We start from the raw sequence: 8,065 nt of genomic DNA on the forward strand, positions 1-8,065 counted from the left end.
GGTAATTGTATGTAAACAATAATGTGATATCTTGTAACAATTGTAAGTTGCACTGGATAAGGGTGTCTGCTAAGAAATAAATAATAATTGAAAATGGTTCAGTATCATTCTGTCTACTGTTAAAGTACAGAGGGGTACAGCATTGGGGCTCTGAATACAGTGAGGTATACAGGGGTACACATTTGGGGGGGGGGGGGGGGGGGGGTTGAGGGCTCCATTATTGTGTTGACTATATCAAAGAGGAGATGTACTGCAGGATAAACTTTAAAATTCCACTTGGTTAAAAGTCTCACACATATTTGTCAGGTCACAGCTCGTAAAATCTTGTACCAGGAATGGTTTTATTCCAAACCAGGTTGAATTACTTTTAATATTTATAAGGGAAACATTTTGAGTCATCGTTATGGCAACGTAGGCTTGAATGGCTAACCAGATTACATTGCTCAAGAACATAAATTAGTTTGCATGGAACCTATCACCACGACGACAGAAAGAGGCCTAAAAAAATAAATGTGTTCATTGTGAAACGTGTCATAGTGATTAATAACTTGTGCCAGTATCTGTTTCAGCATCTACTTTCAGCAAGCATACTGGCAAACAAAATAACTTTGTGTCAGTGGAAAGAATCAAAACAGCCCTCTGTTGCCAAATGGAGGCAATCATCTGCTAAAAGTGATGGATTAGAAAAAAATAGGACACGGTCTCAGCGACAAACCTAACCTTTTTACAAAATGTTGGCCAAAGGCAATGAAGTATAAATGTCAAAGACTCCCCATTAGATGAATGATTTAGCCATACAAAAATATATTTTGAACTCCCAGGGTTAGATACACTGCTGTTTGCAGGTCACTATGTTTTAAACACTCAAATACAAAATGCAAACATTTACTATAGCAATGTTTTTGTATAATATAATGAACTAATGGATTTCCTTTCTGTATTAAAAATGTAATTTAAAAAAAAAAAACAATCAAATATTTTAATTAAATGGAATGTCTATTGAGTACAATATTTATTTTTTAAAAACATCAATCACAATGACAAAAAATACAGTTTTCTAGGGAAATTGAAAGCTAGAAATGGTCATTTATATTTTTTATCGTAGCTTGTTTATAACTTTGAGTAAGTGCAGAAGATATTCAGGTGTTATTCCTGTGGTATTCAGCCAGAATTCATTATGAATTTGCAGCTGTTAAGAGTTTACCTAAAGTTATAGAACATATAAACCATTCTCACTCACAGTAGACACAGCGACCGGAAATGGCCACCAAAGACAGTCTCCATTTAGCTCCCATTGCGGTACCATTGTCTTTTAGTACAGGATCATTGTCCTCCCGTTGCCAACCGTGAATTGGGAGCTGTATTGCAGCTGGGAAGAAGAGCAATCTCACTAGTATGTTTGCAGTATCGTAGTGCATTGTTGGCCTGTTTCAAGTGGTTTTCTTTGTCCTTCAGGCATTAACCATGTTTATATTGTGATCAATTAAACCCCTTACAGGGAGCAGTGAGAGGCGTTTATGGGCTATTGAATAGCCTGCGCCCTGAGTGAACTCAATAAACTGGAAAAATGAGAACCTGTTGATTTGCAATTCTTTAGTCTCAATTGCGCAACAGCTGTGGCCAAATGTTTAACATCACCTAGAATTGTAGGATTGAGACAATTAAACAAAAAAAACAAAACAATATGAACATAATTTGGATCTTTTATTTAACATTGTTTAATCAAAGAAACTACAAAATGATATCGCAAAAGTCGAATGCAAGCCATAATACAGTGTTTCATGTTAGATTTTGAAATGCCAGATTTTTCAATTTGTCAGTTTTTCGTTATGGAAAACTACAAAGTGGTATGTAATTCAATAGGTTAACGTAACATTATTCATCAGGTTTCATTTGACTTAATGAAACAAAATGTGTTGATTCTATAGGGCGACTCTAAACTTTTGGCCAGAGCTGTGTGTCTTTAGGAAGACTGACTGTAATATAATGGTACAACTACAATCTTTTCTTACTATGGTTTTAAACACAAGCATCTTTAACTTTTAAAAGAGGTAAAACAATTGTTAATTTACACAATTTGAACCAAACAACAGTAATAGTAATATTCTCTCATTTTGTAACATTTACATGAGAAAGATAACAGTTAATAATTAAAGACTGGAGGTAACACTTTGAATATATGGCCCTACATGCTTTGTCTTATACACTGTAGCTTTATGGGAGAGTTAACTAATTGGAGTTTCTAATTTTACAAATACTTGTAACTGTCCCTCATTGCCATATTTATTCATAAGATTACCAGATTTTCATAGTGAAAAACCGAGGCATTTTCTTCTTTCAGATCATTGATGACATAGTGACTCTGAAGAGTTAAAATAACCTACACACCATCATGACCAAAAACACATTAAAATGTACAAGAAAGCCAGCTTTGAAAAAATTAGGTCAGCTGGTAGGAGGCTGTGTGGTCCAGTGGTTAAAGAAAAGGAGTTGTAACCAGGAGGTCCCTGGTTCAAATCCCACCTCAGCCACCGACTCATTGTGTGACCCTGAGCAAGTCACTTAACCTCCTTGTGCTCTGTCTTTCGGGTGAGACGTAATTGTAAGTGACTCTGCAGCTGATGCATAGTTCACACACCCGAGTCTCTGTAAGTCGCCTTGGATAAAGGCGTCTGCTAAATAAACAAATATTTTAAGAGTTATAAAAAAATGCCTGTGCTAATCAAGACACAGTTGGGACCAACTTAAACAGCCTAACTTGGCTGGTGGCACTTCCAGTTGGTTTGCTGAGATCTCCAGCGTGTGTTGTATAATGTGCTGCCCTAAAGCCATACCTGTGCCCTGGACTCCACACCATCTTATTTCTCTCCTCACATTTTCTTCCCAGCAGCCAGTAACTGAAAACCTGTTTGGTGACATTCCCCCGAATCAGGCTACAAACAAATGAGCAAGCGAGTCTGCGTGGGTGCATTACAGAGCTGCACAGGCTTGTGTTGTTAACAGCTTCTTTTGTCTTTGCTGGAAAGCTGAGAATTTAGTCTAGACTACTGCTCGTTATTAAGGTGCTGGGTAATGACAGCGCTGGACTAGTGCTCATTATTAATATTTACTTATTAAATATCTTGGTAGCCTTGAATAGTTAATCATCCCATCTTTAATCTCACAAGTGCAATTTTAGTTACGCAGAACTATATGTTGTAGGGCTTTTATTGCCCAGTTACCCTCACTCAGACCCCTTGCTCATTGAATATCGTAGCATTGTTTAACAGATAATTGCCTCCTTTAAAAATCAATCCCACAGGTGCAGTGCTACCCCAAATATAATTTATGCTGAATGAGTGTGCAGGGTAATTCTTCATTTTGCCAGACAGGCGCAACACGCAAGGTAGCCAAGAATGATACCACATTGAATTTTGTTTAAAAAAAAAAAAAGTGTTTCATCATATTCCAAAGCAAACACGCAAACAAAGTAAAGCCAAGTACAAAATGCTTTTATTTCTTTTTAATAACAAACAGTACAGGACAAAAAAAGAAAAAAAAATATACAAGCTAGAACACATTATAAAAATGTGAGGTTCTTATACTTAAAATGAAAAGATTACAGTAAATTACTTTGTACAAAATATCACAGTGATAAGTTGTAAATCTATAAAAAAAAAAAAAAAAAACTAGAGCCCTTTTATTAACTTGGCATTGACTTATTTTTACATCATTTACAAGCATCTCTAAGTACAGAAAAAAAACACTGCTAAAACTACTGTAATCAGATATTCTTTTAAGAACATCTAAAACAAATTGACAGCTACAAAACACTTGCTAACTCATTAACTTTTTTTAATGTGACATGATTGCAGTTGAAATAAATCTTCTGACATATATTAAGATCAAAAATGATCTGTGGGTGTTATTTTAAATTCAGTAGCCATAAAACTCACCAAATCCCTTTTTAAAATTTCTGTCGCTTCAGCATATATCATTTATAGCCTCATGTCACTGTATGCAGCCAGAGAAACATGCCTGCTTGGCTAATGACACAGTGGGTAGCAGATTTCAAGGGAGTGTCTCTCCAGCCAAAACTAACAGAACCTTATCAACCTGGATTGTCAACTTTTCTTTCTGATAAGGAGCACACTGAAAGCTTAACTGCAGAAGAACGTGGTAATGGGGTGTGTGTGTGCAAAACTGAACTCAATTGAGGGATGTTACAGATTTAAATATGTTACAATATACTTAAAGCTGCTTTTGGTTGCAATAGAAATGTGACCACAAGAGAGGGCCAATGAGAAGTCTGAGGGAAACCTGAATACTTTTAGTGAAGCACCATAACTTCTTACAGGAGCACACAATTATTATTATTATTATTATTATTAATGAAGTCACAGTTAGAAAGCGTACAGAACAGTGGTTCTTATCCTTTTTTTTTTTTTTTTTACACATACCATAACTTTTAAAATCCATTTTCTTACCTTTTAATAACAATATTATCACTTGCTCCCCTTATTCTGGAAATAATTTTGGTCTCCTTTTTTTTTTTTGTTTGTTTTATTTGCAGATATTTCAAAAGACAATCCTAGAGGTGGAAGGTTACTACCAATACCTGATAACTGGTCACTTTGTGCCGCAGTTCAAACTCACATCAGTGGTCTAGGTGCAGACCATGTGACCTACAGCAAAGGATACAGCCATTGTCTATCTCGTGTCATTTGAAATATTTGCAGAATTAACATAACCAGAATATTATCAGCACCATTATTATTTTTAGCTAAAGCTAATAATGTGAATTAGGCTGAGAAAGTGGATTTTAAAACATTGATTAACGTGCCTTTCGGCTCAGCACATTATCAAAGAACACACAACAGCACACAGCTCCAAAGTTCTGTAAACGGAGGGTTAATATTGGATTGAGAAGTGCAGTGGTGTGATAACACATTATACAGACATGGGCTGCATACAGATCTATCATACTATGTCTTGCATAGTCACCTGATCAATGAGTGTCGTGCTTAAAGAATTGTCCAAAATATTTCCACAAACATAAACTCCTTGTTCCAGCATACTCACCGAAATTAGGAATTAATTTGTGTGTCTGTGAGTGTATGAAGTGTTTTTAAAGTACGTTTAATGAAGCATAAACAACTGCACAAACCGGCACATCACTGTTCCATAATAGTCTCTGTAATGTGTTGCACTATAACGTTTTCCTAATAAGTTTTTTCTTATGTGAGAACTTGTTTCTCGCCTTATAAAAGTGCTTAATTCTAGCAGTGCTTGGTTACTGTTAGTTATTTATTTCCCAGAGGTAATGGCTCCGTGTCTGCCCAGTTTACTTTTTTTATAAACGCCAGCATGCAGGTTACAACAAATGTGTTTTCCATAGCCGCTGGGTAGGTTATTCCATCTATAAAAAACCCTTCCTGCACCTCCCCTAGTTTCCTGTTTCCCTGTTTCGCTTGGAAACCAAGGTCAGGGGTCAAGAATGGAGGTCATGATTTGAGGAAATTATTTGCACTCCCAGTCCTGACAGGGCCACCCGAGGCTTAATAAAAGGGCTTTTTTAAAAAAAATGTCAGTGTTATTATTGAAAAATGATTGAAAAGTATTGAGAGTTTCCTAACGCACATCCCCTCTATCCGATTATTCCTCCAGTAGGAGGCAAACCCCACATAAAACAAGCTACTCAAGCACAACAAACGACTAAAACGACCAGTGATCCAAACATGTGACTATGGAACCTGGAAAAACAATACAGTCCACAATTAACAATGAATCACATTGCTGACATCACAAACATTTAGAATGCATTCCCATGCTGTCTGTACTAGCAAACCTGTTCCATGTCCAGGGTTGGTATAAATCCCTGCTTTTCAATTCCAATCCCTTTTTAAAAATCAATTCTCAATTCCCATTTAATCAATTCCAACACATCACTGATCAAAATTGCAATTTGCAGTATTATGTTAAAAAGGAGCTTCTTACAGTGGTAACAAAGTATTTCAATTTAAGTTACTGTTCCTTCGTCAAATGAAAGCACTTGAACAAATCACAAGTATTATTAAGTCTCTGAAATAGCAATTCCAATTCCTTCAAAAAGGGAATAGGAATTGAGAATTTATTTTAAAAAGGAATTGGAATTGAAATACAGTATTCTTTACCATGCTATGATTTTACTGTGGGAAACTTTTATAAGGTCTTATTCGCAAAACTTTTACACATGTACTAAATTTGTAGCAACCTAGGAGAATGAAGGATATCTTAAATTAACATTGGTGGTAAATGGTTTGATAATATACCCTATGTAGACCAACAACAATTATATTAAATTAATGACATTTATTTATTGCTGTTGCACAACAACAAATATTTTGCACAGGACAGAAAGCTGCTTCATTCATTTCCAACAAAGTCCCTGTTATCCAGAAGGTTTACAGTAAAATACAATACGAAGATACATCAAAGACACACATTGCTGCCGCCTGATTAGCAAAACAAATGTCTCCCTTTAAAGTATTTATCATTAATAATTGCTTCTCTGCACTGTATTGTTTATATTAAAAAAGCAAAAAAAAACTTAAATGGTTGGAATGGATGGATTACTTATTAAACCGTTTATTATTAAATGGTTAGATTACTTTTAAAAAGTGATACGATACTGTATGGCTTTGAACAGGAAATATGGCAAATTACTATAAGTAGAAGCAAATTTAATACAACTCTGAATACCCAAGGTAAACAAAGCTCTCAAGTGATATACAAATACTAACCTGTTCTGTTTCTTATTTAGTACAACAAAGAAGCTGAAACGTTGGTCTGCTTGGCTTAATATCATATATTTACACCTTAGAATTGTTAAGTTAGGGATGTTAACTTGAATGTTGAATATCTAAAAGCAAACACGATCGGACCAAAATGTGTGCTGTTAGTCAAAGGTGTTTGAGACATTTGAGTCTGTAAAAACACTTTAAAACATGCCAGGCGGTTCTCAAGATTTAAATAACGACTGCACTCAAAATCGGGGGAAAAAACACACACGGTGTCTAAATATCATGATTCACCTTTTTTATTGAGTTCTCCTATGCTTTCTGAGTAGGAGATTGTAGATAATCCCTGTCTGGCTACACATAATGCTCTGCAGAAATGGGCATTGCAGGGCTAAACCAGCTTCAGTTGTGATTGAAAGAAGCCCTTTTTAGAAAACAGATTTCTTTCACTTTTTTTTTCTACATATTGCTGCATAGCGCTCCAAATACCGTTGGATGCGATGACATTGTTTTTGCCAATAACACCACGATCAGCAGAAGCAGGAAATCCTATCTCAAGCATTCCGTTTCAGATAAGTAAGGACATTGTGCGGGAATGCGATGGCAAGTTTAACACAAACACAACCAGATTCTAATGTGAAACGGTGGAGACAATGAAGATTGCATGAATATTTATTTCAGTCTGTGTATTGTTTTAGGCCCCTTCAAGCTGGCCCCATTACTGTCCCTGATTAAAATGTGTTTTAGCACCAGGAATAAAGATATGAGGAGTTTAGAAAGCGGTGTCCATATGCAAACAGCAAGACAGGATGACACTGCAAATAAAACAATCAAAAAACAAGTTCCTCTTTACAACTTAATAACTCAGCTATCTGAAATGCATTAAACATGTAAAGTTATTTATGGGCAGCCCTATGCAATGGCTATACAGACTCCAGTCCACTTTGTGCAGCTGCTGTGGCAAAGCCATTCAATCTAAAAATACAGCTCAATGACCAGGAAGAGTATCTTGTTAGTGTTAGTAGTCTAGTGTTAGGTCCCCTTTACATAATGATGGGTTTTTAAAAATATATTTAATTAAATTTGGGATATACAGATACGGTATATATACACACACACACTGTTGAGTTCTGGTACCTACCCACTTCCTGTAGTGTAAATCACATGATCTGACTGCAGCTAGATCATTGGCTTACAATGGAGAGAGACTGGAAGTGATCCGGGACTATACCAGGAAAAAACAGCAACGTTTAACCGGATTTTAAATATCTGCATATACCTAATTTAAAGACAAATTAATTTTAAAA

This window comes from Acipenser ruthenus, chromosome 7, assembly GCF_902713425.1.
Source record: "Acipenser ruthenus chromosome 7, fAciRut3.2 maternal haplotype, whole genome shotgun sequence".
NCBI lineage: Eukaryota > Metazoa > Chordata > Actinopteri > Acipenseriformes > Acipenseridae > Acipenser > Acipenser ruthenus.